General features: G+C 33.3%; 1 protein-coding gene across 1 annotated transcript in view; it reads left to right on the top strand.

Annotated features, from left to right (window-relative positions):
* Positions 1 to 7,521, top strand: part of foxg1a (forkhead box G1a) — a 23,285-nt gene extending 15,764 nt beyond the window's left edge. Inside the window, exon 2 of the mRNA XM_068737280.1 lies at positions 5,385 to 7,521. The gene's annotated coding sequence lies outside the window, so the exon portion shown is untranslated. The remainder of the gene's footprint in view (positions 1 to 5,384) is intronic.
* Positions 7,522 to 27,490: the final 19,969 nt, after the last annotated feature.

Here is a 27,490-nt window from a genome sequence, read left to right as displayed (position 1 = left end):
AAGTATATAGTGTATATCTATACTTCTATACTTCTATACTTCTTTACTTTTATACTTTTATACTTTTATACTTCTATACTTTTATACTTCTTTACTTTTATACTTTTATACTTCTATACTTTTATACTTTTATACTTTTATACTTCTATACTTTTATACTTCTTTACTTTTATACTTTTATACTTTTATACTTCTATACTTCTATACTTCTTTACTTTTATACTTTTATACTTTTATACTTCTATACTTTTATACTTCTTTACTTTTATACTTTTATACTTTACTTTTATACTTTTATACTTCTATACTTTTATACTTCTTTACTTTTATACTTTTATACTTCTATACTTTTATACTTTTATACTTTTATAATTCTATACTTTTATATTTGTATACTTTTATACTTCTATACTTCTATACTTTTATACTTTTACACTTCTTTACTTTTATACTTTTATACTTCTATACTTTTATACTTTTATACTTCTATACTTTTATACTTTTATACTTCTATACTTTTATACTTCTTTACTTTTATACTTTTATACATTTATAGTTTAGAGTTTACCACTAAATTTAGTTTCTCACTTTCAGATACAATCAACTTAAAGTGTTTGTTTGCTATTTTTCGTCACCTTTCAGAACTTGTTGCGACTTAGAACATTGAGTTGAATGAAGTCCTGCTTCATGTTGAGTTAACTCAACCTAACTGTCCACATTTACAAAGCTTTCAACAGGAAGGGATTTACTCACTTAGTTGTCACGATTGTAAACTAGGCTGCAAATGTTTCAGATCAGATTAAAATGAGTCAGGTTAGCTTAAGTGTTTGACTAACTTTAAGTCTAAATGGTCCAATCTCTAAATTACATTACAGTCATTTACAGTAATTTTTTTTTAGCAGACGCTTTTTTTAAAAAAAATCTCTCAATGCATGAACCAAACTGTTCTAGCTGCTAACTAGTTAGCTAACATCTAACCAAACTGTTTTAGCTACTAACTAGTTAGCTAACATCTAACTAGTTAGCTAACATCTAACCAAACTGTTAAGTTGCCGACCGTATTAGCTATCTAACTGTTTTAGCTTCTTAACTGAAATAATCAGACCTAAAGTATTTTAGCTGCTAAGCTAAGCTGTAGCATACATTTAACTGTTTTAACTGCTAACCTATTCTCTAATATTTAACCAATCTGTCTCAGCTGCTAACATTAGCATTAAGCAGTTTGTTTTCCACTCTGATATATTAGCCGCTAACATTTACTCTTGTTCTTAGCTGCTAACTACGGTGACCAGACGTTTAGAATTGTTCGATTATCCTGGTTTCAAACTGGGTCCAGAATCCCCCAAATATCTGTTCTCTAAAACACCAAAACGTTCTGTTTTTACACAATTAAGAAAACATGCACTGTTTGAAACCAACGTCCCGCAGTGTTTCTTAAGTTATGTTAGTGACGTTTTTTACGTACTTATGTTAAGTTTATTTTTAAGTTTTACTCGGGTAACGTAGTTATTTTAAGTTTAACTAGTTAAACATTGTTTTGGTGCCTGAACATGATCACGTCAGTTTTAACGGTTACAACGCAGAAATATTTATCCTCCATCTGTGATAAAAATATCAGTATCCGTCCATCAAACAGGCGCTGATGCGTCAGTAATCTGACCGCAGAATCAACAGCAGATTAGCATCAACAGAGTGTTCAAACAGAGAATCAGAGATAAAGCAGTCGACGTGACACAGAAACCAACAGACATATAATGAGCTGTAATGTAAATCTGTCACACACACCAGCACCCTCTGCCTGCTTACTGGCTGAATGTGTGTGTGTGTGTGTGTGTGTGTGTGTGTGTGTGTGTGTGTGTGTGTGTGTTTGTGTGTGTGTGTTTATCTCTGTCTCTGTGTTGTCGTTGTGTTTGCCGACTGTACGACTAAACAAGGCCTGGTGTGTTGAAGTGTGTATTTTTAGCTAAGCAGGGCTCAGTGTGTATCCTGTGACCAATATGGCAGAGTACACACACACACACACACACACACACACACACACACTGTTGACTCTGCAAAATGTATCATAAATACAAAAGTAGTAACATTAGTTAACATTTATATTATAGATTTGCTCTATGCTTTGAAACGTCCTCCCCTCCAAAATAAAAGCACTTTGTCACTGTTTGCCGCCAAATTTGATGATTTTAAAGGGTTAAGTATTTTATATATATATATATATATATATATATATATATATATATATATGTATCCCTGTATGAGTAGATAACATCTATCAGCCCTTTAGCTAAATAAATCATAGACAAAACAAATACATTTTTTTAAACATGTGAAAATACACAAAGAGGCTTTTTAGGTTTTTGCATTTTCCAAAATGTAAATGGGAAGATTCACCATTAACAGGTACATTTGTAAATTGTGTTAAATTCACAAATAAAAATGTTTGAGACATTTTTTATGAAATATCACATTTCACATATGAAAACATGAATTCACATTCGGCTTTTTGCAGTTTTATAAAACTGGTTTCTGAATATGAAATGTGTGATTCATGGTTATTTTATTACAATCATGCAAATATATGCATCATATCATATAATATATGTTATCCCTTAAAACAGCTCTCACTTGTAAAATGACTTGAATGTAAACAAAAAAAGACTGTATTTAAAATGTACTTTTATTTAACAAGAGATGTTTGAACCTCCCCGCTGTCGGATTCATATATATATCGGCATGTTGTATTATATATTTTCTATATATCTTTGGCCAATTAAGCACTACAATTAAATTTGCCATCGTTATAAGGCGCACAATTACAAAAGGAATAAAAACACAATAAAACAAATCTGTCTTTATAGTAATACATATTATGTACATAGGTGTCTGTTTTGTATTCTATCAGTTCTAACATGTTGAATAGTTTAAAGTAATAATGAAGTAAAAGTGACCCATGCAGCAGTTTGTTCTGAAGATTAATAACTGTACCAAACAGTAGAACGTGAAGTCATCAGCAGCTCGTTTCATTAAAGGAACGTTTCACTTTATTTCAGTTCTGCTCGGTTCCCCGTCGGCAGCAAAGAACAAGAAGAAAAGAAAAGACGCTTTGCTTCCTACAGACTTTCTGTTGTATGTTCTTTACGGTAATGGACTGTAATTATAACAGCGTGAATGTGTTCTATTCAACACCTTCACCTCTTACAGATACATACATATACCATTAATGCTTCAATTACTGCCGTACAAAATGTTTCTCTCTTTTATATTTTTGTTTGTATAATTGGAACTATTTATTAGTTATTATGCGATATTAAGACAGAAATCACATGTAGAGCAGCAAAAACTGAAGAAGAAGGAAACGGATAAACAACTGTTAAATAAGAAACAAACACATTAAATATATTTAGTATCTGACAAACAATAATTCATCATTTGTCATTTCAATGGTTTGTTGAAACATTAGCAGCTGTAGTTTTATTCACATAGTTGTGACGTGTGTTTTATAAAACTAATATTTATTAAATAAATATGATTTATGAGTTGTCCAACATTTCATGTTGACGAAATTAATGACAACAGCACAGTTTCCTGTCTCAATAAACAAATACATAGATAAATAAATAGATAAATACATAGATAAATAAATAGATAAATACATAGATAAATAAATAGATGAATTAATACATAGATAAATTAATTATAAAACAATACAGTGAAAATACAGGAAACACTGACAGATAAATGCGTAGGGTTATAAATTAATGAATAAATAAACTGCTATATATATATATATATATATATATAACTAAATAAGTAGCATCTATGTATATGTTATTTATTTATTATTTCATAATATATACGTAATTGTCTGTCACCAATATGACAAATATATATGTCGTATATGTTTGTAGATTTCCTAATGTTGCATAAACAATATAACATATGGTGTATTTCTTTAATATGTTTAATAAACACGATGTTTGATGTATATCATATTCACATAGTGATGACAATAGACACACTTCTCTATTTTTTCCTTTTTTAAATTACTGAGCAGAATATGATTTAGTTTGATCAGGTACAGAATAATAACATAATACATATTAAATATATAAATATATATATATATATATATATATATATATATATATATATATGTGTGTGTGTGTATGTGTGTGTGGAGCGGTGACGGGACGCTCTGGTGACAGTTGCTGCGTCTGAACTTCTTCATTCACGACTGACGAGCAGCAGCAGCGCTCTCTGCCAGCCTTTGTCTGCCTCTCTGTGGGGGAGGAGGAGGAGGAGGAGGAGGAGGGAGGATGAAGATGGAGATGGAGATGGAGGAGGGTGATGGGTGGTGGTTTGTTGCCCCTCAATATGTTGTGATGGAAGACTTGGTTCTCCAGAAGGAGCGTCCGCCTGGCCAGACAGGAACCATCATTGATCTGTTTGGCATCAGGCGTCTCCACAGTGCTGATCAGGCTGCAGCTGACAACACACACACGCACACACTCACACACACACACACACGCACGCACGCACACACTCACACACACACACACACACACTCACACACACACACACACACACACACACACACACACACACACACACTCACACATACACACACACACACACACACACACACACACACACACACACACACACACACACACACACACATTGCCCACATTTAATGTTTTTCTGCTGCGTGTGAACAGCAGAAAGCTGCACACAGAGCATGTAAGTGAGTCCTGATCCTCTGTATGAACCAGTCTCAGTGTAGTCCTGGTCCTCTATCAGACCTCCATCAGTACAGAGACCATCAGAGAGAAGATGGTCTGTTTCTATAGAGTTATTCTTCATGATGTCATCGGAGCCACCGGGTCGGATTCTGGTGAAACCAGATGAACTCATGCAGGTTCACCAGAAACTCCTTCAGCTCAGACTCCAGCAGAGACCGGTCCACCGTGTACAGACCCAGATCCTCCAGCAGAGACCGGTCCACCGTGTACAGACCCAGATCCTCCAGCAGAGACCTGGTCCACCGTGGACAGACCCAGATCCTCCAGCAGAGACCAGGTCCACCGGAGCTCCTCCAGGAGCAGAGCTTCTCCTCTCTGCTGGAGATCCAGGATGTATTGCTGGACCCACTGGAGGGAAGGGAGGCAACGGGAGAACCAGAACCAGGACTGAGAGGGTCAGACTGTCAGACCCTGCTGCAGTAGAATGAGAGGTTTTCTAAAGAGTCTGGAGCTCAGAGACACGACAGCTTTAGTCCACAGGGACCAACAGAACCAACACTACATGGTAGTTGATTGTAGTAACTTTAAGTGAAAGTACTAACACCATACTGTGAAAGTAGTTCTGTGTCTCGCTGACAGTGACGCCGTCCTTGACGTGGACCTGGAGGTGATGGAGTTCACCTGCGAGCTGCTCAACACCAGACGACCAACGACCAGGATCCTGTTGACCCGGAGCAGACGGTCTGTCTGAGGTAAAGTGTACTGAAGCTGCTGTAAGATGTTTTATTTATGGACTTCCAGCAGTGTACATGTCTAGGGCTTTTATTGTGAAAGGTGGAAAGGGAAAGAGTGGATCTGGTCTGTGCTGCCTTTGTCAAGGTTGGAAGGAGTAATAAAGTTAGAAGTACATTTACTCAAATACTGTACTTAAGTTCTATTTTGTGGTACTTTATACTTCTACTCTAAATGTTCCATCATGTACTAAATGAACATCATGCTGTATTGAAGAAGACTGTAAACTAGAGACTGAGACCATAAACTCATGTTTACAATGTTTACTGAGGGAATAAATCAAGAGAGAAGTAGAGTCATTTTAGACTAGACTTCTATACAACCAGAGGAGTCGCCCCCTGGTGGACACTAGAGAGAATGCAGCTTTAGGACGTGAAGAACAGGAGAACATAAAGAACCGGAGGTTCTCCTGGTACAAGTCTTTGTCGGCCTGGTCTCTGGTTGTGCTTGCTCTCCTTTGTAGAGGTAGAGAGTTTATCGTGTTGTGTAGACTCTCAAACACTCACAGGTGTGTTTCTGGCGGTTCAGACCTGCAGAGATGATGGTTGTAATTTCTCGGTTTAATGAGTCCTGATTGCTGTGAAACGTCTGCAGCCTTCACTTTCAGAAGGTTCCTCTCAGTAAATCCACAATGTGATTTCAAAAGGAGGAAAAACATCAGTGTGAACGCTTTCTTTCTTTCTTTCTTTCTTTCTTTCTTTCTTTTTCTGTCGGTGTTTTTCTGTGTTGTGTTAAATTGTTTCCGATCCAGTTCAAAGTGGTTCATGTTCAAACAGAGACGTCAGAGACAACGAGGAGCTCTGATGAAGTATGTTACAGCAGAGGATTGCTGATGAATACTAGATCTGATCACAGAAAACTCATAATGTGATCCTATAGAATCAATAAACAACCCAACAACAACAACAACAACAACAACAACATGTCTCTAAAGTAGAACGTTATCTTTTTATTCTGCAACAAATTACAACCATTGACTCACATCTTCATCAATGGAAGTATTCAGATCCTTTACTTCAAGTAAAAGTACTAATACCACACCGTAAAATACTCTCATTGTCTGGTCTGGTCTGACCTGGTTTTGACTTGTCTGGTCTGGTCTGACCTGGTTTTGACTGGTCTGGTCTGGTCTGGTTTGACCTGGTCTGGTCTGGTTCAGGACTCCAGCCCTGACTGTTGGAGGTCTGTTTAACCAGCAGACGGCTGTGTTTCACCTCCCTGAACCGCCCACCTGGCTCCTGCTACAGGAGGCCTGGATTTACTAAACCATTAAGCTATCAAGAGCTTTTGTTTTGAAAATATTTCTGTGGGCCTTTTTCCCCTCTAATTGCCTGTCAAAATCAACTTTACCGTCGTCGGCGTGCAGAAAGGAGAGCCGCGTACGCCGTTCATTAATTCATACCGGCTCTATTCACACTGGATTAGGATTTCACAACCTACGGATAAAAATAGGAAAACAAGTTCACATGAGATCTGGATCTAAAGAAGACGCTAATCTGATGATTCATTTTAATACGTTTTACACGGATGCTGGTTATGAAAACAGATCCTTGTAGCTTCAGCTTTTCCTCCAGTTGACTCATGACACAGTCGTCTCTTTGTCTCTCTCTGTCTCTCTCTCTGTCTGTCTCTCTCTCTCTCTGTCTCTCTCTCTGTCTTTCTCTGTCTGTCTCTCTCTCTCTCTCTCTCTCTCTCTCTCTGTCCATTAAATAAAACCATTAGAAGACACAGATCTTATCTGATTGATGAAAGTCAAATTATTTTTCAGGAAGTAGGATGAAGAAGGAAACTACAACTATGGCAACAACAGCTAACACTGTGGATGAAAAGTGTTTCTGTGTAAAACAAAAGTAGTTCAAGTACATCAAGTAGCTAAAGGATGTTAGGTAGCTGATGCTAAGCTATATAAAGTTATCATGGAGCTAACAGCTGTATGACATTAAGAGCTAAAGCTGCTAAAAGACATCAAGTAGCTAAAGGCGTACACAGCAGGTAGCTTAAGTGTAATCGCTAAAGGATGTTAGCTAGCTAAAACCAAAGTAGCTAAATATATCAGGTAGCTAAAGCTAAGCAGCTAAAGCAAGAGCGAAAGTAGCTATAGGCCTACACATCAGGTAGCGTAATCTAGCTCATTCAAGTAGGTCTTCAAGAAGCTGAAGCTCAAGTAAAGTATATTTTAGCTAATAGACACCACAGCTAAAGTAGCTTAAGTTATATGAATTAATTAAATGTTATTAGGTAGCTAAAGCTAAAGTGGCTACCTAATATTATTCAGCTAAATTAGCTCAAGGACATTAGGTAGCTACAGCTTATTAGCTTGGGCATCAGTTAGCCAAAACTGAAGTAGCTAAAGAATACAAGGAAGCTAAAGTTATAGTGGCTAAATGATGTAAGCTAAAGTAGCTTAAGCTCAATAAGGTTATAAGGTTATTTATTGTCAACAAATGCAGTTTTTAGTCCCATTTTACACAAGACATTGTCAAGCTTCAGAAAGCTAAATTATATCAGATAGCCAAAGCTAAAGAAGCTAATGGATGTGAAGCTAAGCTACATTTAGGTGGGCCTATAGTGTGATAAGCAGCAGCAGTTTTCCAGCTCTCTGCTCTCGTTCACTGGAGCTGAAAGAGGAGGCGGCAGACCTATCGGTGTCACTCCGCCCGGAGCGCCTCTCTTCATCCGGCCCTCTGACACACTGGGACCGGTGCCAGCGCTGGAGGACATGCTGGTTTTTAGCACAGCTGGAAGATGTCCCGACGAGTATGTAAAGCAGCCGAGAGACAAGCCGAGAGACAAGCCGAGAGACAAGCCGAGAGACAAGCCGACGACACCACGACGGTGAGTTCTGAGGGGAAGGAACCGGTCCAACGAGCTCCGAGAATAGTTCACTGTGTCTTCAAATAATCATCTTTACAGTGCTATCAATGGACAAAGAACATATTATGTACACAAGTATGTGAAAAAAACATGGTGCAGTCTAAATATTATTAATAATAATAATAATAAGACATAATATGAATATAAAAAACACTAAAAACAAGTGATCTGTAACTATACAAATAGTGCAAATAAAATATGTCTTTATGTATAAACCGTAGATCAGATTATACGTATACGCTAATAATTGTGTATTAAAATTAAAAATGTGTTCTATAAGAGTGGAGTGTTGGTGTTACAGGGCCGTTGACAGTTACTGATAAACACCACACTATTAACAGATATTAAAGTAAGACGGTCTAAATATATATGTTTTTATGTAACAGAGATTATCTTCTGCTTCAGATGTTTGGTGTCTCAACGCCAAAAGAGATTATAACGACAGCAATATGACCTGAAACAGCAGGGGCTGATGGGTAATCCTGTGAGATAGACGCTGGGCCTGTCCTCGGGTTTGTTCATCAATCTGACAGATAAACATGATCTGATGAGGCTGTTCACACCACAGGTTAAACTAGCTTAAACTAGCTTAACTTAAACTAACTTAAACTAGCTTAGACTAACTTAAACTAGCTTAAACTAACTTAAACTAGCTTAACTTAAACTAACTTAGACTAACTTAAACCAACTTAAACTAGCTTAGACTAACTTAAACTAACTTAGACTAACTTAGACTAACTTAAACCAACTTAAACTAGCTTAGACTAACTTAAACTAACTTAGACTAACTTAGACTAACTTAGACTAGCTTAGACTAATTTAGTGCTTTAAGCTCTCGGAGCATTAGTCTGTTTCTGTGAGTCTGGTGTGTTTAGAGAACAGCAGGAAGGTAAAGAGGTGGAAACATTCTACCGTAGTAGTAGTACACTGACTGTGTATTAGTACCTCGTACTAACAGACTTCACTGTTGTCAGAATGAAGTCACATGATGTGATTCTCAGACGTCTGAATCAGCAGGAGGAGCTGCAGCATGTCTGAACACAAAGTCATTTGTTGAAACACTTCGGCAAACGTGTCATGTAACACACACACACACACACACACACACACACACACAGACACAGACACACACACACACACACACACAGACACAGACACAGACACAGACACACACACACACACACACACACACACACACACAGACACACACACACACACACACAGACACACACACACACACACACACACACACACACACACACACACACACACACACACACACACACAGAGACACACAGGCACACACACACACACACACACACACACACACACAGAGACACAGACACACACACACACACACACACACACACACACACACACACACACACACAGAGACACACACATAGACACACACACACACACACACACACACAGAGACACAGACACACACACACACAGACACACACACACACACACACACACACACATAGACACAGACACACACACACACACGCACACACACACATCTGAACCCAGGTTTCAGATCTGTGATTGGAAATGAGGCGACTAATTATCTAAACCTGCTCTACCTCTCGCTTACTGTTCAGATTGCCCCCCCCCCCCCCCCCCCCCCCCCCCCCCCGGGGTGGACTGGATTACTTTCGGTGTCGGAGCAGAGACCAGGCGTCATGTCAGGGATTAACTCCAGAACAAACAGTCTTCAGTCGTCGAGGGAGGAGGAGGAGAGGAAGGTGTGGCGCTCCATGTTGTTGCAGTGCTGTGAACGTTAAGCTCTTAAACACTCTGTGAACTAAAGATTCACTCCTTCAACACTCCATGTTTAGAGTTCTTATATCATTATGGTTCTTCATCTCCATGTTCTCACAGATCACCCTTCTTATAGATTTGTCTTTATATTACTGGGAACATTAAGAGCTCAAAGACAGCAAATCAAGTTATTTTTGTCTTTATCTTTAAACCCACAGTGGAAAGTACAACAACCACAGAAGTCCATGTTCTCCAGATAATAACGACAACGCTGCTCTGCTTAGGTTTAGTTTGAGTTAGACGGAGTTTCACTCTCTGGTTTGTCCTCCCAGCTCACCGGTGACGCCTTCAAAACGTCAAAACTTCAAAACGTCAAAACTCAGATCATTTCTTGGCGCCACAGTCGTGTTTATTCCATATCTATGCTAGCAGCTCTCTGCTAAGATCCAGCCTGAAATATCCAAACTAATCTTGGCTGGATCGGCACCAAATTTGGAACAACCAATCGCGCTTGTCAGAGGATGAATCCCACCGACTTTGGTGATATTCTGACTTTTCCTCTAGCGCCATCGGCAGGTAGTTTAGCATGCTAACACGCTAAACTAAGATGGTGAACATGAACTTTAATCCTGCTAAACATTTGCATGCTAGCGCCGCTCTGCTATAGACTTTTAAAGGGACAGTTCACCAAAAAAAAGAAGTGAAAATACATATTTTCCTCTTAGTCATAGTGCGATTAATAAATCTAGATCTGTTTTACAGATTCCTGTCTGAACTGAGTGAGCGGGTCAGGATGTCTCACTGTTGAGTTCATGAAATGTTGGTTTGTGTCATCAGTTCCATTATATTGAAGACAGACAACACAACACAACTCAGCTCACACGGAAACAATCCAGATTAATGAAGAGCACTACGGCTGGGAGGGAAATGAAAACTGTATTTGTGGTAAACGAATGCTAACTCCTGTGAGATTAATTAGATTTCTGTCACTTGTGGTTATCTGATATGAATCACTTGTGCCTGAACACCTGTTCACATGGAGAGCTTGTTGATCTGTAGTCCCCGGGCCGTGGTGTTCTCCGGGTTCTCCGGGTCTTTGGTTGCACTCGCTCTGTTTCCTTCTGTTTATGAGTGTTTGTACACGTTGGTGATCTGCAGCGCTCCATTTGCTCCGTCCTCGGCTCTTATCGGTATCCAGTTCTCTGCTGCTGCCGGATCGTCCCAGTTCCCCCTCAGGGATCATGAAACTTTTATCTAATCTCATCTGGATCCTCTTCTTTCCTTCTTTTGGAGCCGTCTTGTCGTGTTTTGGTGACTGAGATGTTCTCTTCTCCTTCTCCTCCTCCTCCTCCTCTACCTTCCTTCCTTCCTGTCTGTCAGCCGATGGAGAGGCGACAGCAAGTCTCCACGCCGTAAACCGATCCGCCTCGGAGAGAGCGCGAGGCCGAGCGGGAGAGGATTCCTGATATGGATCTACCTCAGAAACTCAGCCAAACAAAGCCTCACCTGTTTTCAGCGCCCTGCCTTGTTCCTCCTCCTCCTCCACCTCCACCACCAGAATCCACTTTGTCAGTTTGTGCTTTTTCTCCTCTGGTTTTGTTTCCATTGGGGATTGTGGACGCTTTGATACAGAGAAATACCTGTTAGTAGTTGTCGATCCTTCTTTCCAAATACCTCCACTCACCCTCCCCTCCTCCACCCACCCCCTCCTCCTCCACCGGTCTCACCGGAACAGAAAATTACCCCATCTACCCTCCTCCCTCCTCCATTTTGGGTGTCCCAAATCAGGGCCCCCCGGGGCAGATCCCAGACATAAAAGTTAGCATTGAGGAGCCGAGTGTCCGATATCAGTTAATGTGAGATACAACTAATTAGTCCATTATCGGGCCCCGCGCTCACCGGCTCATAAATTGGAGCCACTCAAAGGTCGTTTATTATTTATCAGAGTGGGTGGGTGGGTGGGGTGGGGTGGGGGGGGTGCGGCTGGTGCTCCAGTTTGCTTGTTCAACATATCAAGATTAGTTTCAACTAGCCCTGTTGGATGACTGCAGCCTGCAAGCACCACACACACACACACACACACACACACAGGTTTCATCACACACACTCCTGGTCGCTGTCCGGCTGCAGGAGCCCGGCACAGGTTTCTGCACACAGAATTCCTGTAGTGTTGCGTCTGTGCAGTGAGAGTTCAATGACAGGTCAACGTGTTACTATCAATGTGTTATGAATGTTGTATAACGTGTTCTAGTAGTTTGTGTCTGTTCAGTTAGAAAACAGACGTGTTTGTCCAAAAAGTACTTCAAGTTGAATGAAGCCTGCATGTGATACAACACTAGCAGTGCTGTGATTGAAACATGAGGGCGTTTTCTCATCCTCCACATCTCCACAACAAAAGGTTCAACAACACTTAAGTTACATTAATGGTAAATGGTTTATTAAACTTTATTACTTTATTAAAGCTAATATAATATGTAAATAGAATGTAATTTTATAGTAGGCCAGACAAATAAGTCATAGTGTAGTTAGTATGTTGAAAAAGTGTGAAATGTCATAGTATAATAAATTATAAAAATGTTATGAAATACTCATAGTACAGTATGTCAAAAAAAGTCATAGTATAGCTTGTTGATAAAAAGTCATAGTATAGTATGTTGAAAAAGTCATAGTATAGTATGTCAAAAAAAGTCATAGTAGTATGTCGAAAAAGTCATAGTATAGTATGTTGAAAAAAGTCATAGTATAGTATGTCAAAAAAAGTCATAGTATAGTATGTCGAAAAAAGTCATAGTATAGTATGTCAAAAAAGTCATAGTATAGTATGTCGAAAAAAGTCATAGTATAGTATGTTGAAAAAAAGTCAGTATAGTATGTTGAAAAAAAGTCATAGTATAGCATGTTGAAAAAAGTCATAGTATAGTATGTCAAAAAAAGTCATAGTATAGCATGTTGAAAAAAGTCATAGTATAGCATATTGAAAAAAGTCATAGTATAGTATGTCAAAAAAAGTCATAGTATAGTATGTTGAAAAAAAGTCATAGTATAATATGTCGAAAAAAGTCATAGTATAGTATGTCAAAAAAAGTCATAGTATAGTATGTTGAAAAAGTCATAGTATAATATGTTGAAAAAAGTCATAGTATATGTTGAAAAAAGTCATAGTATAGCATGTCGAAAAAAGTCATAGTATATGTTGAAAAAAGTCATAGTATAGTATGTCGAAAAAACTCATAGTATAATATTTTGAAAAAAAGTCATAGTATAGTATGTTTAAAAAAAGTCATAGTATAATATGTTGAAAAAAGTCGTAGTATAGTATGTTTAAAAAGTCATAGTATAATATGTCAAAAAAAGTCATAGTATAGTATGTTGAAAAAAAGTCATAGTATAATATGTCAAAAAAAGTCATAGTATAGTATGTTGAAAAAAAGTCAGTATAGTATGTTGAAAAAAAGTCAGTATAGTATATTGAAAAAAAGTCATAGTATAGCATGTCAAAAAAAGTCATATATGTCAAAAAAAGTCATAGTATAGCATGTTGAAAAAAGTCACAGTATAGTATGTCAAAAAAAGTCATAGTATAGCATGTTGAAAAAAGTCATAGTATAGTATGTTGAAAAAAGTCATAGTATAGTATGTCAAAAAAAGTCATAGTATAGTATGTTGAAAAAAGTCATAGTATAGTATGTTGAAAAAAGTCATAGTATAGCATGTCGAAAAAAGTCATAGTATAGTATGTCAAAAAAATCATAGTATAGTATGTTGAAAAAAAGTCATAGTATAGTATGTTGAAAAAAAGTCATAGTATAGTCTGTTGAAAAAAGTCATAGTATAGTATGTTTAAAAAAAGTCATAGTATAATATGTTGAAAAAAGTCATAGTATAGTATGTCAAAAAAAGTCATAGTATAGTATGTCGAAAAAAGTCATAGTATATGTTGAAAAAAGTCATAGTATAGTATGTTGAAAAAGTCATAGTATAATATGTTGAAAAAAGTCATAGTATAATATGTTGAAAAAAGTCATAGTATAATATGTTGAAAAAAGTCATAGTATAGTATGTTGAAAAAGTCATAGTATAGTATGTCAAAAAAAGTCATAGTATGGTATGTTGAAAAAAAGTCATAGTATAGTATGTTGAAAAAAAGTCATAGTATAGTATGTCGAAAAAAGTCATAGTATATGTTGAAAAAAGTCATAGTATAGTATGTCAAAAAAGTCATAGTATAGTATGTCGAAAAAAGTCATAGTATAGTATGTCGAAAAAAATCATAGTATAGTATGTCAAAAAAGTCATAGTATGTCGAAAAAAGTCATAGTATAGTATGTCGAAAAAAGTCATAGTATAGTATGTCAAAAAAGTCATAGTATGTCGAAAAAAGTCATAGTATAATATGTCGAAAAAAGTCAGTATAGTATGTCGAAAAAAGTCATAGTATAGTATGTCAAAAAAGTCTTAGTATGTCGAAAAAAGTCATAGTATAGTATGTCGAAAAAAGTCATAGTATAGTATGTCGAAAAAAGTCATAGTATGTTGAAAAAAGTCATAGTATAGTATGTCAAAAAAGTCATAGTATAATATGTCGAAAAAAGTCATAGTATATGTCGAAAAAAGTCATAGTATAACATGTCGAAAAAAGTCATAGTATAGTATGTCAAAAAAAGTCAGTATAGTATGTTGAAAAAAAGTCAGTATAGTATATTGAAAAAAAGTCATAGTATAGCATGTCGAAAAAAGTCATAGTATAGTATGTCAAAAAAAGTCATATAATATGTCAAAAAAAGTCGTAGTATAGCATGTCGAAAAAAGTCATAGTATAATATGTTGAAAAAAGTCATAGTATAACATGTCGAAAAAAGTCATAGTATAGTATGTCGAAAAAAGTCATAGTATAGTATGTCAAAAAAGTCATAGTATGTCGAAAAAAGTCATAGTATAATATGTTGAAAAAAGTCATAGTATAGTATGTCGAAAAAAGTCATAGTATAGTATGTCAAAAAAGTCATAGTATGTCGAAAAAAGTCATAGTATAGTATGTCGAAAAAAGTCATAGTATAGTATGTCGAAAAAAGTCATAGTATGTTGAAAAAAGTCATAGTATAGTATGTCAAAAAAGTCATAGTATAATATGTCGAAAAAAGTCATAGTATAATATGTCGAAAAAAGTCATAGTATAACATGTCGAAAAAAGTCATAGTATAGTATGTCAAAAAAAGTCAGTATAGTATGTTGAAAAAAAGTCAGTATAGTATATTGAAAAAAAGTCATAGTATAGCATGTCGAAAAAAGTCATAGTATAGTATGTCAAAAAAAGTCATAGTATAGCATGTTGAAAAAAGTCATAGTATAGTATGTCAAAAAAAGTCAGAGTATAGCATGTCGAAAAAAGTCATAGTATAGTATGTCAAAAAAAGTCATAGTATAGCATGTTGAAAAAAAGTCATAGTATAGTATGTCGAAAAAAGTCATAGTATATGTTGAAAAAAGTCATAGTATAGTATGTCGAAAAAAGTCATAGTATAATATGTCGAAAAAAGTCATAGTATAGTATGTTGAAAAAAGTCATAGTATAATATGTTGAAAAAAGTCATAGTATAGTATGTTGAAAAAAGTCATAGTATAATATGTTGAAAAAAGTCATAGTATAGTATGTTGAAAAAAAGTCATAGTATAATATGTCAAAAAAAGTCATAGTATAGTATGTTGAAAAAAAGTCATAGTATAATATGTCAAAAAAAGTCATAGTATAGTATGTTGAAAAAAAGTCAGTATAGTATGTTGAAAAAAAGTCAGTATAGTATATTGAAAAAAAGTCATAGTATAGCATGTCAAAAAAAGTCATATATGTCAAAAAAAGTCATAGTATAGCATGTTGAAAAAAGTCACAGTATAGTATGTCAAAAAAAGTCATAGTATAGCATGTTGAAAAAAGTCATAGTATAGTATGTCAAAAAAAGTCATAGTATATATTGAAAAAAGTTATAGTATAGTATGTCGAAAAAAGTCATAGTATAATATGTCGAAAAAAGTCATAGTATACTATGTTGAAAAAAGTCATAGTATAATATGTTGAAAAAAGTCATAGTATAGTATGTTGAAAAAAGTCATAGTATAGTATGTTGAAAAAAGGTCATAGTATAATATGTCGAAAAAAGTCATAGTATAGTATGTCAAAAAAAGTCATAGAATAGTATGTTGAAAAAAGTCATAGTATAGCATGTCGAAAAAAGTCATAGTATAGTATGTCAAAAAAATCATAGTATAGTATGTTGAAAAAAAGTCATAGTATAGTATGTTGAAAAAAAGTCATAGTATAGTCTGTTGAAAAAAGTCATAGTATAGTATGTTTAAAAAAAGTCATAGTATAATATGTTGAAAAAAGTCATAGTATAGTATGTCAAAAAAAGTCATAGTATAGTATGTCGAAAAAAGTCATAGTATATGTTGAAAAAAGTCATAGTATAGTATGTTGAAAAGTCATAGTATAATATGTTGAAAAAAGTCATAGTATAATATGTTGAAAAAAGTCATAGTATAGTATGTTGAAAAAGTCATAGTATAGTATGTCAAAAAAAGTCATAGTATGGTATGTTGAAAAAAAGTCATAGTATAGTATGTTGAAAAAAAGTCATAGTATAGTATGTCGAAAAGTCATAGTATATGTTGAAAAAAGTCATAGTATAGTATGTCAAAAAAGTCATAGTATAGTATGTCGAAAAAAGTCATAGTATAGTATGTCGAAAAAAATCATAGTATAGTATGTCAAAAAAGTCATAGTATGTCGAAAAAAGTCATAGTATAGTATGTCGAAAAAAGTCATAGTATAGTATGTCAAAAAAGTCATAGTATGTCGAAAAAAGTCATAGTATAATATGTCGAAAAAAGTCAGTATAGTATGTCGAAAAAAGTCATAGTATAGTATGTCAAAAAAGTCTTAGTATGTCGAAAAAAGTCATAGTATAGTATGTCGAAAAAAGTCATAGTATAGTATGTCGAAAAAAGTCATAGTATGTTGAAAAAAGTCATAGTATAGTATGTCAAAAAAGTCATAGTATAATATGTCGAAAAAAGTCATAGTATATGTCGAAAAAAGTCATAGTATAACATGTCGAAAAAAGTCATAGTATAGTATGTCAAAAAAAGTCAGTATAGTATGTTGAAAAAAAGTCAGTATAGTATATTGAAAAAAAGTCATAGTATAGCATGTCGAAAAAAGTCATAGTATAGTATGTCAAAAAAAGTCATATATTATGTCAAAAAAAGTCGTAGTATAGCATGTTGAAAAAAGTCATAGTATAGTATGTCAAAAAAAGTCATAGTATAGCATGTTGAAAAAAGTCATAGTATAGTATGTCAAAAAAAGTCAGAGTATAGCATGTCGAAAAAAGTCATAGTATAGTATGTCAAAAAAAGTCATAGTATAGCATGTTGAAAAAAAGTCATAGTATAGTATGTCGAAAAAAGTCATAGTATATGTTGAAAAAAGTCATAGTATAGTATGTCGAAAAAAGTCATAGTATAATATGTCGAAAAAAGTCATAGTATAGTATGTTGAAAAAAGTCATAGTATAATATGTTGAAAAAAGTCATAGTATAGTATGTTGAAAAAAGTCATAGTATAATATGTCGAAAAAAGTCATAGTATAGTATGTTGAAAAAAAGTCATAGTATAATATGTCGAAAAAAGTCATAGTATAGTATGTCAAAAAAAGTCATAGAATAGTATGTTGAAAAAAGTCATAGTGTAGCATGTCGAAAAAAGTCATACTATAGTATGTCAAAAAAATCATAGTATAGTATGTTGAAAAAAAGTCATAGTATAGTATGTTGAAAAAAGTCATAGTATAGTATGTCAAAAAAAGTCATAGTATAGTATGTTGAAAAAGTCATAGTATAGTATGTCAAAAAAAGTCATAGTATAGTATGTCGAAAAAAGTCATAGTATAATATGTCGAAAAAAGTCATAGTATAGTATGTTGAAAAAGTCATAGTATAGTATGTTGAAAAAAGTCATAGTATATGTTGAAAAAAGTCATAGTATAGTATGTTTAAAAAGTCATAGTATAATATGTTGAAAAAAGTCATAGTATAGTATGTTGAAAAAAAGTCATAGTATAGTATGTTGAAAAAGTCATAGTATAATATGTTGAAAAAAGTCATAGTATAATATGTTGAAAAAAGTCATAGTATAGTATGTTGAAAAAGTCATAGTATAGCATGTCGAAAAAAGTCATAGTATGGTATGTTGAAAAAAAGTCATAGTATAGTATGTTGAAAAAAAGTCATAGTATAGTATGTCGAAAAAAGTCATAGTACATGTTGAAAAAAGTCATAGTATAGTATGTCAAAAAAGTCATAGTATAATATGTCGAAAAAAGTCATAGTATAGTATGTCGAAAAAAGTCATAGTATAGTATGTCAAAAAAGTCATAGTATGTCGAAAAAAGTCATAGCATGTCGAAAAAAGTCATAGTATGTTGAAAAAAGTCATAGTATAGTATGTCAAAAAAGTCATAGTATAATATGTCGAAAAAAGTCATAGTATAATATGTCGAAAAAAGTCATAGTATAATATGTTGAAAAAAGTCATAGTATAACATGTCGAAAAAAGTCATAGTATAGTATGTCGAAAAAAGTCATAGTATAGTATGTCAAAAAAGTCATAGTATGTCGAAAAAAGTCATAGTATAATATGTTGAAAAAAGTCATAGTATAGTATGTCGAAAAAAGTCATAGTATAGTATGTCAAAAAAGTCATAGTATGTCGAAAAAAGTCATAGTATAGTATGTCGAAAAAAGTCATAGTATAGTATGTCGAAAAAAGTCATAGTATGTTGAAAAAAGTCATAGTATAATATGTCGAAAAAAGTCATAGTATAACATGTCGAAAAAAGTCATAGTATAGTATGTCAAAAAAAGTCAGTATAGTATGTTGAAAAAAAGTCAGTATAGTATATTGAAAAAAAGTCATAGTATAGCATGTCGAAAAAAGTCATAGTATAGTATGTCAAAAAAAGTCATATAATATGTCAAAAAAAGTCGTAGTATAGCATGTTGAAAAAAGTCATAGTATAGTATGTCAAAAAAAGTCATAGTATAGCATGTTGAAAAAAGTCATAGTATAGTATGTCAAAAAAAGTCAGAGTATAGCATGTCGAAAAAAGTCATAGTATAGTATGTCAAAAAAAGTCATAGTATAGCATGTTGAAAAAAAGTCATAGTATAGTATGTCGAAAAAAGTCATAGTATATGTTGAAAAAAGTCATAGTATAGTATGTCGAAAAAAGTCATAGTATAATATGTCGAAAAAAGTCATAGTATAGTATGTTGAAAAAAGTCATAGTATAATATGTTGAAAAAAGTCATAGTATAGTATGTTGAAAAAAGTCATAGTATAATATGTTGAAAAAAGTCATAGTATAGTATGTTGAAAAAAAGTCATAGTATAATATGTCAAAAAAAGTCATAGTATAGTATGTTGAAAAAAAGTCATAGTATAATATGTCAAAAAAAGTCATAGTATAGTATGTTGAAAAAAAGTCAGTATAGTATGTTGAAAAAAAGTCAGTATAGTATATTGAAAAAAAGTCATAGTATAGCATGTCAAAAAAAGTCATATATGTCAAAAAAAGTCATAGTATAGCATGTTGAAAAAAGTCACAGTATAGTATGTCAAAAAAAGTCATAGTATAGCATGTTGAAAAAAGTCATAGTATAGTATGTCAAAAAAAGTCATAGTATATATTGAAAAAAGTTATAGTATAGTATGTCGAAAAAAGTCATAGTATAATATGTCGAAAAGTCATAGTATACTATGTTGAAAAAAGTCATAGTATAATATGTTGAAAAAAGTCATAGTATAGTATGTTGAAAAAAGTCATAGTATAGTATGTTGAAAAAAGGTCATAGTATAATATGTCGAAAAAAGTCATAGTATAGTATGTCAAAAAAAGTCATAGAATAGTATGTTGAAAAAAGTCATAGTATAGCATGTCGAAAAAAGTCATAGTATAGTATGTCAAAAAAATCATAGTATAGTATGTTGAAAAAAAGTCATAGTATGGTATGTTGAAAAAAGTCATAGTATATGTTGAAAAAAGTCATAGTGGGAGGGGGGGTGCTTAAAGAGTTTAAATCCAGAAACTGAATATCAGCAGGTTCTGGATCTGCCTTCTGCTGGTGGGTGTCAATCAATAGAAATGTCAATTGGATCAATTACATATAGTATAACCAGCAGCGTTCTATAACCTTCACTCATGACGTCATAGCAGGACTTCATGAGCAGCTAGCTACAACTAGTTTAATGCCTGCTGTACTTTCACTCCAAATAACAGCTCCTGATGGATCCTGAACTCCACGCACGACCTCCTCCACCTCCACCTCCACCATATGCAGCCCCACCACCTGGTCCAGCAGCACGGCAAGGCCCGCCCACACCAACACAGCCTGACGTCGACCCGCCTCCAACCAGCAACCTCACGAGCACCATCTCCTCCGTCGTCACCTTCATGCAGCAGGCCGCACACGCCGAGTCCCAACTAGGCAGCCCAGTTGAGTCATATGTGGACCGGGGAACAACTGGAAGCTCTCAAGAGCTATCAGAGAACTCTGGTGTTGAAGATGCGTTCACCAGCTGGTTGGATGGTACGCTTGTAAAATACATGAATGCATTGTTTTCTTTGTGTCCTCATCACAGCCCTTGTCCTGTGGATGCTCCTACAGAGGTTCAGTGGTCCTACGCTCAGTGAGACAAACATGCAGAGCAATCAGTTAGGTGTGGATGATGAGGATGGACTTGACCTGCTGTTGTGAGACTGTTTAGTTAGGGAAGGGTACCCCCCGACTGTTAAGTGGAATAAAGGCCTCGGCGGTTGAGGAAGGGGGATCTGTGAAGGATTTAAGAGTAGAAGCATGTTGAGGATGATTAAAAGCACACCTTGAAGAATGTATTGAATATTACAATGTATTACAATGTCACAAGATATTGATTTATGGAGTGTATCATATGTTTACCTTTTGAATGTATTAACTAAAGGTATAGTGTTGAGCCGTGAGGGAGGGACGAGGACCTTGAGAGAGGCTTTACACATTGGACCATGACCATGGTGGTGGGTTTGGAGAGGAATGTGAGGAGGTGTGAACAGAGGGGGAAGGAGACGTGTTGATCAAGCGGAGATGTTGGTGAATACAGCCCTGTGGAGCGAGGGGGCTCGCTCCAGATGAGGAGGGCCGGACCGGGACAAGGTCAGCCGAGAGCGGACACTGTCCGAAGCCAGGAGGGGACAGTTGGACTTCAGCCAATCACAGAGCTGATAATGGACTTTAAAGTATGAGACATTGTGCCGAGGACTTCTCTTCAGGTCTCGTTGCTGCCCACCTTACAGGTATCCAGAGAGGTGGGCTGTTGGGTGGAACATATCAATGGTGTACTTCAGTTTGTAGTTGTTGAGCTTCTGTTTGCTATTAAATACTTTTGATTGTAAGCCGGAACCAGCTGATGATTTGGTGCTCTGCTGACGGCAGTAGGAGACATGAGGCCTCCCTTTGTCTGCGAGAGAGTTGAGACCCCTTACAGAACCCAGCTCAAAGTCTGTCACACAAGTGGAAGACCAAACAAGTTCAAATAAATAAATAAGCACATTTATTGAAAGAATACATTATCCAACCAATACAATCAGGGAAAGACAGTAATTAGTGTTGTCAGCATGTGTGGATGTTTGGAAATGTGTGGAGCAAACTAGATTAAACAGCAGCAGTGAGTGAAGGAAGAGAGAGATTCATGTTTGGTTGGTGAGTCTTTATAGCTGGAGCTCCACGACGCTCAGGTTATAGTCATCAGCTGACGATCGAAAACCTGAAAGACCAAAGAAGACAGAGACCCCAAGAGGAAGCAAAGTGTCGACATGCTACACTATGACTTTTTATAACAAACTATACTATGAATTTTTATGACATAAAATACTATGACTTTTTATAACAAGATACTATGACTTTTTATAACATGCTATACTATGACTTTTTATAACATACTATACTATGACTTTTTTAAACATACTATACTATGACTTTTTTCAACATGCTATACTATGACTTTTTATAACATACTATACTATGACTTTTTATAACATACTATACTATGACTTTTTATAACATACTATACTATGACTTTTTTAAACATACTATAGTATGACTTTTTTCGACATGCTATACTATGACTTTTTTCGACATACTACACTATGACTTTTTTAAACATACTATACTATGACTTTTTTCAACATGCTATACTATGACTTTTTTTACATACTATACTATGACTTTTTATAAGATGTTATACTATGACTTTTTTCGACATGCTATACTATGACTTTTTTAAACATGCTATACTATGACTTTATAACATGTTATACTAAGACTTTTTTCGACATGCTATACTATGACTTTTTTCGACATGCTATACTATGACTTTTTATAACATGTTATACTATGACTTTTTTAAACATACTATACTATGACTTTTTTCGACATGCTATACTATGACTTTTTATAACATACTATACTATGACTTTTTATAACATACTATACTATGACTTTTTATAATATACTATACTATGACTTTTTTCAACATGCTATACTATGACTTTTTATAACATGCTATACTATGACTTTTTTCAACATGCTATACTATGACTTTTTATAACATGCTATACTATGACTTTTTTCAACATGCTATACTATGACTTTTTTTTACATGCTATACTATGACTTTTTTCGACATGCTATACTATGACTTTTTTCGACATGCTATACTATAACTTTTTCAATATACTATACTATGACTTTTTTCGACATGCTATACTATGACTTTTTTAAACATACTATACTATGACTTTTTTCGACATACTATACTATGACTTTTTCAACATGCTCTACTATGACTTTTTAAACATACTATACTATGACTTTTTTCGACATACTATAATATGACTTTTTTAAACATACTATACTATGACTTTTTTAAACATACTATACTATGACTTTTTTCGACTTACTATACTGTGACTTTTTTAAATATACTATACTATGACTTTTTTCTACATGCTATACTACGACTTTTTATAACATGTTATACTATGACTTTTTTCAACATGCTATACTATGACTTTTTATAACATGCTATACTATGACTTTTGTCGACATGCTATACTATGACTTTTTTCGACATGCTATACTATGACTTTTTTCAACATGCTCTACTATGACTTTTTTAAACATACAATACTATGACTTTTTTCGACATACTATACTATGACTTTTTATAACATACTATACTATGACTTTTTATAACATACTATACTATGACTTTTTATAACATACTATACTATGACTTTTTATAACATACTATACTATGACTTTTTATAACATACTATACTATGACTTTTTATAACATACTATACTATGACTTTTTTAAACATGCTATACTATGACTTTTTTCAACATGCTATACTATGACTTTTTATAACATACTACACTATGACTTTTTTAAACATACTATACTATGACTTTTTTCAACATGCTATACTATGACTTTTAAACATACTATACTATGACTTTTTTCGACATGCTATACTATGACTTTTTATAACATACTATACTATGACTTTTTATAACATACTATAATATGACTTTTTATAACATACTATACTATGACTTTTTTCAACATGCTATACTATGACTTTTTATAACATACTATACTATGACTTTTTTCAACATGCTCTACTATGACTTTTTTAAACATACAATACTATGACTTTTTTCGACATACTATACTATGACTTTCTTCGACATGCTATACTACGACTTTTTATAACATGCTATACTATGACTTTTTATAACATGTTATACTATGACTTTTTTCGACATGCTATACTGTGACTTTTTATAACATGTTATACTATGACTTTTTTCGACATGCTATACTATGACTTTTTTAAACATGCTATACTATGACTTTTTATAACATGTTATACTATGACTTTTCGACATGCTATACGATGACTTCTTTCGACATGCTATACTACGACTTTTTAAACATACTGTACTATGACTTTTTTCGACATACTATAATATGACTTTTTTAAACATACTATACTATGACTTTTTTCGACTTACTATACTGTGACTTTTTTCAACATACTATACTATGACTTTTAAACATACTATACTATGACTTTTTATAACATACTATAATATGACTTTTTATAACATACTATACTATGACTTTTTTCAACATGCTATACTATGACTTTTTATAACATGTTATACTATGACTTTTTTCAACATGCTAAACTATGACTTTTTATAACATGCTATACTATGACTTTTTTCGACATGCTATACTATGACTTTTCGATATACTATACTATGACTTTTTTCGACATGCTATACTATGACTTTTTCGACATACTATACTATGACTTTTTTAAACATACTATACTATGACTTTTTTCTACATGCTATACTATGACTTTTTTCGACATGCTATACTATGACTTTTTTCAACATGCTCTACTATGACTTTTTTAAACATACAATACTATGACTTTTTTCGACATACTATACTATGACTTTCTTCGACATGCTATACTATGACTTTTTATAACATGTTATACTATGACGTTTTTCGACATGCTATACTATGACTTTTTATAACATACTATACTATGACTTTTTATAACATACTATAATATGACTTTTTATAACATACTATACTATGACTTTTTATAACATACTATACTATGACTTTTTATAACATACTATACTATGACTTTTTATAACATACTATACTATGACTTTTTATAACATACTATACTATGACTTTTTATAACATACTATACTATGACTTTTTAAAACATACTACACTATGACTTTTTTAAACATACTATACTATGACTTTTTTCAACATGCTATACTATGACTTTTAAACATACTATACTATGACTTTTTTCGACATGCTATACTATGACTTTTTATAACATACTATACTATGACTTTTTATAACATACTATAATATGACTTTTTATAACATACTATACTATGACTTTTTTCAACATGCTATACTATGACTTTTTATAACATACTATACTATGACTTTTTTCAACATGCTCTACTATGACTTTTTTAAACATACAATACTATGACATTTTTCGACATACTATACTATGACTTTCTTCGACATGCTATACTACGACTTTTTATAACATGCTATACTATGACTTTTTATAACATGTTATACTATGACTTTTTTCGACATGCTATACTGTGACTTTTTAAAACATTTTATACTATGACGTTTTTCGACATGCTATACTATGACTTTTCGACATGCTATACTACGACTTTTTATAACATGCTATACTATGACTTTTTTCGACATGCTATACTATGACTTTTTTAAACGTGCTATACTATGACTTAATAACATGTTATACTATGACTTTTTTCGACATGCTATACTATGACTTTTTATAACATGTTATACTATGACTTTTCGACATGCTATACTACGACTTTTTATAACATGTTATACTATGACTTTTTTCGACATGCTATACTATGACTTTTTTAAACATGCTATACTATGACTTTATAACATGTTATACTATGACTTTTTTCGACATGCTATACTATGACTTTTTTCGACATGCTATACTATGACTTTTTTCGACATGCTATACTATGACTTTTTATAACATGTTATACTATGACTTTTTTCGACATGCTATACTACGACTTTTTATAAAATGCTATACTATGACTTTTTTCGACATGCTATACTATGACTTTTTTAAACATGCTATACTATGACTTTTTATAACATGTTATACTATGACTTTTCGACATGCTATACGATGACTTCTTTCGACATGCTATACTACGACTTTTTAAACATACTATACTATGACTTTTTTCGACATACTATAATATGACTTTTTTAAACATACTATACTATGACTTTTTTCGACTTACTATACTGTGACTTTTTTCAACATACTATACTATGACTTTTAAACATACTATACTATGACTTTTTTCGACATGCTATACTATGACTTTTTATAACATACTATACTATGACTTTTTATAACATACTATAATATGACTTTTTATAACATACTATACTATGACTTTTTTCAACATGCTATACTATGACTTTTTATAACATGTTATACTATGACTTTTTTCGACATGCTATACTATGACTTTTCGATATACTATACTATGACTTTTTTCGACATGCTATACTATGACTTTTTCGACATACTATACTATGACTTTTTTAAACATACTATACTATGACTTTTTTCTACATGCTATACTACGACTTTTTATAACATGTTATACTATGACTTTTTTCGACATGCTATACTGTGACTTTTTAAAACATGTTATACTATGACGTTTTTCGACATGCTATACTACGACTTTTTATAACATGCTATACTATGACTTTTTTCGACATGCTATACTATGACTTTTTTAAACGTGCTATACTATGACTTTATAACATGTTATACTATGACTTTTTTCGACATGCTATACTATGACTTTTTTAAACGTGCTATACTATGACTTTTTATAACATGTTATACTATGACTTTTCGACATGCTATACTACGACTTTTTATAACAAGTTATACTATGACTTTTTTCGACATGCTATACTGTGACTTTTTATAACATGTTATACTATGACTTTTTTCGACATGCTATACTATGACTTTTTATAACATGTTATACTATGACTTTTTTCGACATGCTATACTACGACTTTTTATAACATGCTATACTATGACTTTTTTCGACATGCTATACTATGACTTTTTTAAACGTGCTATACTATGACTTTATAACATATTATACTATGACTTTTTTCGACATGCTATACTATGACTTTTTATAACATGTTATACTATGACTTTTTTCGACATGCTATACTGTGACTTTTTATAACATGTTACACTATGACTTTTTTCGACATGCTATACTATGACTTTTCGACATGCTATACTACGACTTTTTATAACATGCTATACTATGACTTTTTTCGACATGCTATACTATGACTTTTTTAAACATGCTATACTATGACTTTATAACATGTTATACTATGACTTTTTTCGACATGCTATACTATGACTTTTTTCGACATGCTATACTATGACTTTTTATAACATGTTATACTATGACTTTTTTCGACATGCTATACTACGACTTTTTATAAAATGCTATACTATGACTTTTTTCGACATGCT

This window comes from Cebidichthys violaceus, unplaced genomic scaffold, assembly GCF_023349555.1.
Source record: "Cebidichthys violaceus isolate CVI_PGR_0920_01 unplaced genomic scaffold, fCebVio1.0.p SCAF_77, whole genome shotgun sequence".
NCBI classification, from domain to species: domain Eukaryota; kingdom Metazoa; phylum Chordata; class Actinopteri; order Perciformes; family Stichaeidae; genus Cebidichthys; species Cebidichthys violaceus.
Note: the sequence above shows the minus strand (reverse complement) of the source record. Positions and strands in the feature narration are given on the sequence as shown.